The sequence below is a fragment of the Lycium barbarum genome, chromosome 9, assembly GCF_019175385.1.
Source record: "Lycium barbarum isolate Lr01 chromosome 9, ASM1917538v2, whole genome shotgun sequence".
Classification (NCBI taxonomy): domain Eukaryota; kingdom Viridiplantae; phylum Streptophyta; class Magnoliopsida; order Solanales; family Solanaceae; genus Lycium; species Lycium barbarum.
In genome coordinates this window covers 115632427-115643098 of record NC_083345.1, presented here as the reverse complement: position 1 = coordinate 115643098, position 10672 = coordinate 115632427, and positions in this window count along the sequence as shown.

Below are 10672 nucleotides of genomic sequence, written 5' to 3'. Positions count from 1 at the left end.
TTGACAATGGCGGGCAATGAAACTGACGAATTGTCATTTCTATAGAAATCTTGAAATAAACATCTTAACGATATAAGACTTTAGAGCTGGGCGTTCGGTTTTTCGGTTTTTCAAAAGTCTGCACCGAACACCCAATCGAATTAGTTCGGTTTGGTTCGATTTTCTAATTTGATTTTTTTCGTTTGAAGTTGTGTAAACTAAACCTTCACTTTACAGAGTTTACTTGAAGGATTCAGCCATCTCATAACATTTCACTTGAAGGGGATGACAATGATAGTAATGGGACACAACTAGAAGCCACACACACTGGCAAGAATCCGATTCACGAGCGTGCAACAACTAGCAACACACATGTTTTAAAATTCATTACACCTTACACCTTACAACAAGCAACACAAGTGCCTTAAACCATACAACTTACAGCCATAAATATTACAATCACAGAGCTTGCTTCGGTGCTCCACGTCCAGTCCTCAGTCTCTCTCTATCTCAGATGGTAGCAGCTAGGGTTAGAAAATAGAAATTAGGAAACTAAAGTCTAATTGTCTAAAGACTGAGTGAGATCTAAAGACTGAGTGAGAGTTGGGCCAGGGTAGCAGGAAATGTTTGTGCTGAGGGAGCGGCAAGTGTTCAATATTTTAAATTTTTTGAACTTATATCATAAAACTTCAGTTTAACTGAAGAACCGGGACCATAAAAAGGGAAGTTACATAAATATAAGTAAATAAGTAAAATATTACATAATCTACAACTATTGACTAAATTACATAATCTACAATATATAGTCTATATTTAGGGTATATGTATGATTTTATACCATAAATAAAAAAAATGTTGTTATGAATAAATGGCTAATAATAAGGAGTTTCCTATATTAGTGGTAACCAAATCAAATACATATCAGAACACATTAATTACTTTTCTAAACATCCCAATATACAACTAGCATTTTAATCAATAAAATAGTATACTACTGTTTATATGATATATATTATATAATTCCTTGAACAAGTAAATATATTCTTGTACTTATATATTACGAATATTTCACTATTGTATACTATATATAATATTTTTTTATGTATATTAACTAGTATATACTATATATAAAATAATTTCTTATGTATAGTAAACAAAAAGTATTATATATATATATATATATATATATATATATATATATATATATATATATATATATATATATATATATATTTGACCACATACATTATTGTATATATTAGGCACATATTGTTTATTATATTAAATATATACAAATATAAATTTAATTGAGTTAATTTTCCTATTTCATGGAAGAGAGAGAAAAAAAATTGAATAATTAATATGTGATGGAAGAAAGGAAGCCAAGTTTTATGAGATTAAGATCCTATTTTAGTGGTAATCCATCAGTAATTATATTATTCTTTCTATATATTGTATATTGTATATTTTATATGTTATTGTAGAGTACAATTGGTTGGCACATAGAGTAATATATTCATATATTAGGTATATCGTAATATTATATACTATATATAATATACAAACTTAAATATACTAATTTCTACTATTATATTCACAAATATTATGCTATTATCTTTTCAGTTAAATATACCAATTTGAATATACCATAATTTTTAAGGTATATTTTCATGTACTTTTCTTAATATTAATATATTCAAATAATTTCTTTTAGTAACAAAAAAAATAATTGAATCATCATAAGTGAAATTAAAAAAACAAGAATAAAAAGGAGGAAACGAAAGAAAAAAAAATCTTTTTAAAATGGTAGATGGAATATGGGATTTGAAGTTGATTTTGTTTGTTTATTTGGAAAATTACATTGTAGTGATTTTGAAAGAAAGAGAAAGTAAAAAGTGGATATGAAGAGAAAGTAAAAGGTGGATATGCATTAATGGTGGTAACTCCTAAAATTAAGTATTATTAATATTTTAGGAATGTAAAAAGTTGTATTTTTGTAATTAAGAAGTTAAAATTTTGAATAAGTTATATTTATGTAATTTTTTTAAAGTAGTTGTAATGTTTTTAATTAACATTTGAAAAAGTTGTATTTGTGTGACTTTCCCACCATAAAATCGAGAATTGAACACCATAGTTTTAGAAAATAGAACCAAAATGGAATCGAAGAACCGAATTAGTTCCGTTCAGTCCGATTTTTCGATTTTCAGTTTTTATTCCCACCCCTACTAAGCGGCTTGTCTGTGCTTCACAGTAATTAGAACATTCATAAATTTATTAACAAAATTTTTAGTGTTTCTAAAGTAATCATGTAAAGAAATGAAAGATTCAAGAAAATTTTGATCTCTTTACGTGCATATGTATGTATATATTTAAAAATATGTTTATTACTTCGTAAATTAAATACTATGTGTATATCAGTAATGAGTATAATTTTTCCACCTTTCATTTGATCGGTTTGGAGTGTTCGTGGATCTGCCGCGGGTGGTTGCATTGGTCTAACGAAGGGCTTGGATCCAGTTCGGAGCGAAAAGACGAAAAGGGGCATGGATAAGATTAGAACTACGTGTAAGGAAAAAGGCTTCGATTTCTTCGTTATACTGAGGTTTTGCTGATAGTCTGTTCTGTTATGGCATTGGTCGCATGGATAGGATTATAATTACATGTAATCTGCTGACAATCTTGTGATTTTGGACAGATTTAAGGGCAATTTTGATATATCGCTGTCAACTAAATCTCTTCACTGAAAAATTATACTCCCTCTGTCTCAATTTAAGTGTCTTATTTTTCTAAGTTTGACTCAAAAAGAATGTCTCTTTCTATATTTAATAAATTTTCCAATTCCAACGTTCTACCTGACAAGTTTAAAACCACAAGTTTTAAAGAACTACACACATCTTTAATTTGAGACCATACTCCCTCCGTCCCGTATTAGTTGGCCACATTACTAAAAGTCTCGTTTTATTTCTCAAACTTCGTGCCCAGTCAAATTAAGGCACTTATAAAATGGGACGGAGGGAGTAGTAAGCATTGTTGAAAATCTTTTTATGTGTGTGAACTGATTGTTTAATTTCATTTAACACAAATAGAACTTCCTAGTGTGGGTGAATAATCACCTAATTAATTTGAGTCAATCTCATTTTACCCCCTAACATTTAATGGTTGGGAAATAATACCCCCTCCACTTATTAAATGGGAACGATAACCCTCTTATGTAATATTTTTTGGTGAATTTTTATTTATTTATTTAATAAAGATCTTTTTTTTTCTTTTTAGAAGTAAATTACAAAAATATATAAATCTTATTATTGTCTCATTCACCTATTCCGTTGAAAATAATATACTCATCTTTTAGGATATAACAACAACTTGGAATAATTTGTTAATAAATTTCAAGCTATGTTGCATTCGTTTTATCAATGATTTTCCATACCATATGTTAATAACAAATGTTGTATCAATATTTTTTCTTCCCTAATTTTAATTGGTTGGATATAATTGGTGTTTAAAGTTTTAGAGTTTTTGAAAAAAGATTGTATGAATTAAATTTTAAAATATTGTTGGTTTTCTCTTCAAGAGCTAAGCTATTTAGGACATCTTTCAGACCATTCGATACTTTATTTGGGATATATATAATTCTCATTCAACGTGTGCGTTTTATGCCAAATTACAATTTTTGGTAAAATTCTACTTTCTATCCCAATTGATAATTTTGACTAGATTAAAATTTGTAGTCTAAAATAAATTATAAGATATTTGTATGACTCTAAATCATCTTATTAATAGTGAAATGAAAATTTTAAAATTAAATTACTCCCTCCAGTTCAAAACAAGTGTTCACTTAGCCTTTAGCACACTCTTTGAGAAAATACTAATTCCTTGCTTGAAATTTATTAACAAAATTTTTCAAGTAGTTGTTATATCCTAAAAGATAAGTACATTATTTTAAACAGAATAGGTGAATGAGACAATAATAAGAGTTACCTATTTTTGTAATTTAATTCTAGCAAGAAAAAAAGGTGTTTATTCAAAAAAAAAAAAAAAAATCTCACCAAAAAATATTACATAAAGAAGTTATCATTCTCATTCAATATATAGAGGGATATCTTTTCCGACCCTTAAATGTTACTGGATAAAGTGGAATTGAGTCAATTAATTTGGCAGATGGTACTTTCACAAAACCCGTTAATTTTTCTTTCTTTTTTTTTGAAAAAAGGTTCGCATATTACATAGCAGGAGTACTTTACTGTTGTCGTACCAGCAAGCAATGCACAGGATCCAAGAGACAAGGAGATTAAATAGACATAAGTTCAACCCATAAGATAAAATATCTAATTAGGCGATGAAACTTCCTTCTTCTTTAGTTACTTTCATTTGTCTACTCTAGCATATCAAAAAGAAAGACAATTTTATTTTTTTATTTTACTCTTAAGACTAACTACTCATTCCTCAAATCATTTTTCAAGTTCATTAAATCTATACATCATTAATATGGGTATTATGATTAAATATGCACTTCATTTACTGTTCCTAAGGGACCTGCAAAGTCCATTATGGACATGTAAAAATGAACAGAGGGATTATGTAGAGCGTTGATACTATCGTGAAACATCATCAATTATGAAGAATAAAATGAGAATGGCTCTTTCATTTAGGATAATTTTAGAATAACTCTACGTTCACTTCCAAAAATATTTGATCTTTTAAATTTACAAAAAGTAAGCATGTTCGATCTCGTCTTCGTTAGATTTTAAAGTGACAACGCACGTTATTATTGATGGATCTCTAATGTGCTTCTCACATAAGGTAACAAAAACCAAGCAAATAATCCGGTCTGTTATCCTAGTTTCATTAACAACAAAAAAGTTTAGATCTATATCATTATTGTATTACCATTATCCTTGATTATCAGGTCTATATCAAATCGTCAAACCTTCGAGTCTGAACTGCATTCAAACTTCAGATCTATGGTCTGAATTTAGGTTCTACCAATTTCAATTAAAGTTTGACACTCTGAAGTTTCAAATTTAAGACCTTCAGGCCTGATGTTTGATTATGGAATGGCTAAATCTAAAACTTATAAAATTTGACTATTCTTTAACTAGTGGTCCTAAAAATGGCTACTTCTGCACTTCACTCTACACCACCCGATGGCACTTGAACACAAAATGTAAACCTTAAAACTTCAAGCCTTTGGTTTGAAGTTTAACTAGTGTACAACTGTGCGCGGCTGACAAAAAAATTATTTTACACATATAAGAATCATAGAATTAATGAAAGAAAAATAAACGATACAAAAAGTTTGACGTAAATAAATAAAAATATAGATAATCTCCACATTTAGTTTAAAATATTTATTTCTTCCAAGGAAATAATTTTTTATAGACAAATGCACAAAAAGTAAAACATACTAATAAGCATAACAAATGTAGATTTACTAAAAAATGAGAGAAATATATGGAGAAAAAAAGAGGAAAAAGGGCAATAAAAACATAACATGTTTGTCAGCCCTAAACCTCTCTGATAACATTAACTTGATACAAACAAAAAACTTAAAATTTCAAAAAGATTACAAACCAAAAAATACGAAGTAAAGCAATTTAAGAGAACTAATAATATTTACATGGCGATTAATAAAACAGTAATGAAAATTTTTAAAGCCTGCCATTTTTTTTCTTCTTTAAATACACAAAGATATTGAATACAATGTCCATAAGAAGTTATGGATGCACATGCTAGTTGGTCGTGAGCCTCTCTCTAGTGCATTGACCTGAAATGTTTTTTAAAAAAAAGTAAAATTACAAAAAATTTATAAGAATGGATACCTCAATATATGCAAATATTTTACAGTTATCAACTGTCAATTTTTATTTATTTATGACGATTTCAAATTTAAAAAGCAAACTCGCATGTAGTGCTGCAAGGGGAAGAGATCGGTAGGAATAGAAATGATATGGGAGTTTTTAAGAGTTGTGGTAGCTTTTGTTTCGTTATTTTTTTTTTTTTTTTTTTTTTTTGGAAAAATGACTAAAAACAAAACTATATCCGAATTTGCTATAACACACACACACTTTGCGGGGGTCCTATGTAGGGGTGGCAAATGGGTCGTTTGGGCTGAAGTTGGGTTGATCAAGATGGGCTAATGCCCAACCCTGCCCAAAGTGTATTTGGGCCAGGATGGACTGGGTCAAGATGGGCTAAATAATGGGCCGTAACCCAACCCGCCCAACTTGACCCAATTCTTTACAATATTCTCAACTTTTAAGCAAATCAAAAAGTTATAATTTTTTTAAAAATAAATACTATATCAAGCTACAGTTAGTTTTTTTGCACAAATAACCAAAACCATCAACAAATATTTACCCATTTTCAAAAGGAGATGATTTTTTTTGCAACCTAAAGAAAGGAACTGTTATCATGACAAAAACTAATTACATCAACGTTATCCACGTATGAGTTATCATATCCCCTAAAATTGACTTGAGTGAGAGTACTAGAGTTTGACTTACTGTTCTATAACTAAAGCTCCTTAAAACTGCCTTCACAGATCAAAATTTATTCTCTCGCTCATGCTTTTCTAAATAAACGGTGTTTTGAAAAAATCAAATTTAAATACTTTTTGGATATAAAAAAAAAACTCAAACGTATGCTTTTTACTCAAAATTATAAAGATATTCATTGTAAATATTTCCTCAAAAGTTATCCCAGTACATAAATTATATTCAAAATTATTTCAAAAAGTAAATCAAAAGAAAATTATATGTTAATTGACGTAATGAATAGTGATTTTGTCAAATTTCTCTCTTTTGCCCCTTTGTCTTATCTATATATTTTTATGGTTGTCTTGTACATAACTAAGAGTGGCAAACGTGTGTTGGTATGGGTGGGTCGAAAAATAGGTTAAACAAAAACGGATAAGCATAGACCCTAAGGAAAAAACAATTAAAAACAAAAAAATTCTAGTAAAAAATTAAAAATAAGGAAATTAAAAAAAAACTAAAAAAAAAATCTAAAAAAATAAATAAAAATAAATCTAAATAATAATTAAAAAAGAAGTTAATCATGTTTTGTAGCTTTTATACATATGAATGGAGGACAATTTATGGGTCAGTTTGGGCTCATTTGATGAGCCAATTTGGGTTAATAATTAGTGATGGGTCAACTTGGGCTAGCCCAAATTAGCCCATCTTCAAAATCACTCTAGCCCAAACCCATTAAAACTTAGACGGGTCAAATGAGTTTGAACTAATTTTACCAACTCTAGTTATATGACCCCCTGAACATTTTCGATGCAGAATTAATACACGCATAAGTGTTGATGTGACATAAATGACCAAACAGACATCAAAAAATAATTTACACGCGCCTTTTTCTTTTATATCATTTAAAACTTTTTGTCCTTTCTTTCAATTTCAATGGCTTGCCTTTTTCATTCGTTTTTCTTTCTTTCTCAAGCCTACGATTCTATTACTTTTCTACCAACTTCTTCTATTTTTGTTTTCCTTGGCTGTACCTCTAGATTGAAGATGGTTACAGCCTGCTCTTCGGTTAGCTCTTAAAGAAATGGACCACAAGAAATTGTTGTCCATACTCAATGAATTATGAGAGGATCCTCAAGGTGATTAGAATGGTGAACTTACTGCTTCGAACACAAGATCTGCTGACTACGCAAATCTTGTAAACACATCAAAAAGTGATTACATTAGCAACCAACATTCGAAAATTAATCAAGATTAAGACTAAACTGAAATGGGTTTCGAGTATTTACCTTGCAATTTGAAATTATGAGGAAAACTAGCTTTTTTATATCTCCCTTTACCAGATTTTGTGCCAATCTAAGGCATATTGTAGATATTGGAATAAAACACTACGCGAATCCCTTTTTATCTAAATTTGTGAAAAAAGAATTAGTAGTTTGGGGAAAATGTTATGGTAGCAATGGTTGAACACGGTATGATGTGGAAGGGAATAGGAGTAAAATTAGTATTATAAAAAAGAAAGGAAATAAAGCCTTCTGTCGGTGCCGGAAATATTTCTAGCAAGGTTCTTAAATTTCTGTAATTTTGAGGTGGTCAATGGAAGGAAAGTATAAAAGACAAGGAAAAAAAAAGAAACAGATGAGAAAATAAAAACTTAGGAAAATATTGTAAAATTAAAAAATTTAACTTTTTTTTCTTACTTTTCACGCTCTATAGGAGAGTACATGCACTCTCTTTGGCAGGTGACATTTCAAGGGGTTTTATTTCTACTTAAAAAATGTTTGAGGGTGTCATAGGACCCCCGTAAAATAAGAGTGTGTTACAACAAATTCAAATATAATTTAGGGGTGTTTTTAGACATTCCCCCCCCCCGCCCCCCTTTTTTTTTAAATCCCTTTTCGAATCTTGCATAACATTTACAGTTTGTTGATTTGGCAGAGCTTGTAATAACAGATACACAGACACAACCTATAAATCTGTCAAAAAAAAAAATCAATCTGACCATAATCACATGTCACCAAATAAAACAAAAGCTCATCCCAGTTAGAGTTAAAACCAACTTCTAAAAAGAAGAAAAACAACAATTGAACAATTTAACACCTTGAGTTAAAAGGGAAAAATATACTCCTTCCGTCCCAAAGTATGTGACTAATTTAGCTTATGTGTTGGATTAAATCAACTAAGTATCATAAAATTGAATATAGATATCTTCCCATGTCAAAATGATAAACTGTAGTTTCAAATTAAAATATTGGTCAAAGTTTACATTATTTAACTCTTAATAAGCGGAAAAATGTCACATGAATTAGGACAGAGGAACTACACCTTTTCCAGTTTCTAAGAATTTTTAGAACAATCTTGTATTTTATGGTGTAATGTTTTTCATACCAAATTATTGCTAAAAGTCCTGTAAATCTTCTTCTGCAATCAAGATACGAAAAGCAAAGACCCGTTAGCTACTCCAATCAAGTAAGACAGATTTTACAATCAGAGAGAACAATTGTTATTTATTATAAATAAAGATGGGAAAAAGATGATGAATGACGAAGAAATACGGAAATTAAAACTGACGAAAATTATAAACCTAGCCATACATAAAACGTATGAGTTATGGAGGAAAATTTCTTATAATTAACGTGTTAACTGGCTTGAGATCTTATTATGTTTTCCACGCCTTAATTATACACCTAAAGAAAAAAAATAGTGGAATAACACTTTATAGAAACAAAAACAGTCGGAGTAGCTTTAGAAAGGAAGAAAAAATGCTGACCTGGAACTAAGAATCACCAAGGGAAATAAGAAACCAACATCCCTTGAAATGACTCATTCTTCTATTACCAAAAAATAAAGAAGTAAGTAACCTCGGCTGGAACTTTCTAAGTTTCTTCCAGAAATTTTGCAAACAGTTAATAGTGGTTTCATATTTTAGGGGAAGAGGCCGTAGTGGGTTCCTACTCATATAATAATGTGATTATTTTCTCCTCATTTAATAATGTAATTATTAGCCACTTTTATATTTAAAAAAAAAACAGAAAAATTAGGAGAAAGAGGCAAAAAAACCACAAAAAAGATAAATAAAATGCTGGCCACACAGAGGTACCACATCACTGTTAATGCCTAGATTTATACTAGGGAAAATAACACTGTATGACAATTTAGACAAATTAATTACCCGGTTTAGCATGTTTACTTTTCGCCCCGCTATAGCCACCGTTCGATCCGCCATCGGTGTTGTTACTAGCCGCCGACCAGAGTCCGTAAGTTCCACGGCCTGGAAGCATCTGCAGTGTACAACCTCTGTTTAGAGATCAAACATCAACTTCTCACGTACATCTGCGATTCCATTGCCGCCGCTGTCAGTGTTGTTACTCACCGCCGACCTGAATTTCCGACTGAAACCCACCACCTCCGGCGAACCAAATCTAGGGTTTCGGTAAAGTATTTATAAACACCTTTTATACATCATTATACACTTTTGTACGGTGTAAAAGTGTGTAGAAACACCCATGTATAAACCTCTCTTATGTATAAACACCTCTTGTATAAGTTTGTATAATATTGTATACTAGTCTTATACATTATTATACACCTCTATATAAGGTTTATACGTTGTCTACAATAAATGTATAAACTTGTATATTGTTGTATACCGTCAAAAAGTGACTATGCGGTGTAATTTAAAAATATGACTACTCCAATACAATTTTGTATGCTGGATTGCACATTATTGAAGTTTTGCCTTTATATTATATATAGATTATGAGCTGTTAGACACACATATATATATATATATTTTTTTTTTTAACTTCAGTTATAAATTAGGGTCCTAAAAATGGCTATTTGTGCATTTCGCTTTGCGCCTTGCAATAGCACTTGAAGACAAATGGGGAACATCCTCGAAACGTCTACAGTTTAATATTTACACGATTAAATTTTAAAAATTTACTCCGCATCTCAAATGATTTGTCCATTTTTTTTTACACGTTTAGTTAGGATATGTATTTGACTAACTTTATTCTTATTTATTTTTAAGTTATAATTTCTCTCTATTAAATATTTACTCTATCCATGTGTCATATGTCTAAGTTATAATCTCTCTCTATTAAATATTTACTTTATCTATATGTCATCTTCATTAATGGTAAAATTCTACTAAAAACAAAATGTATGAAAAATACTAATTAATTGTGCCTTGAAATTCTAATACGATAAATAAT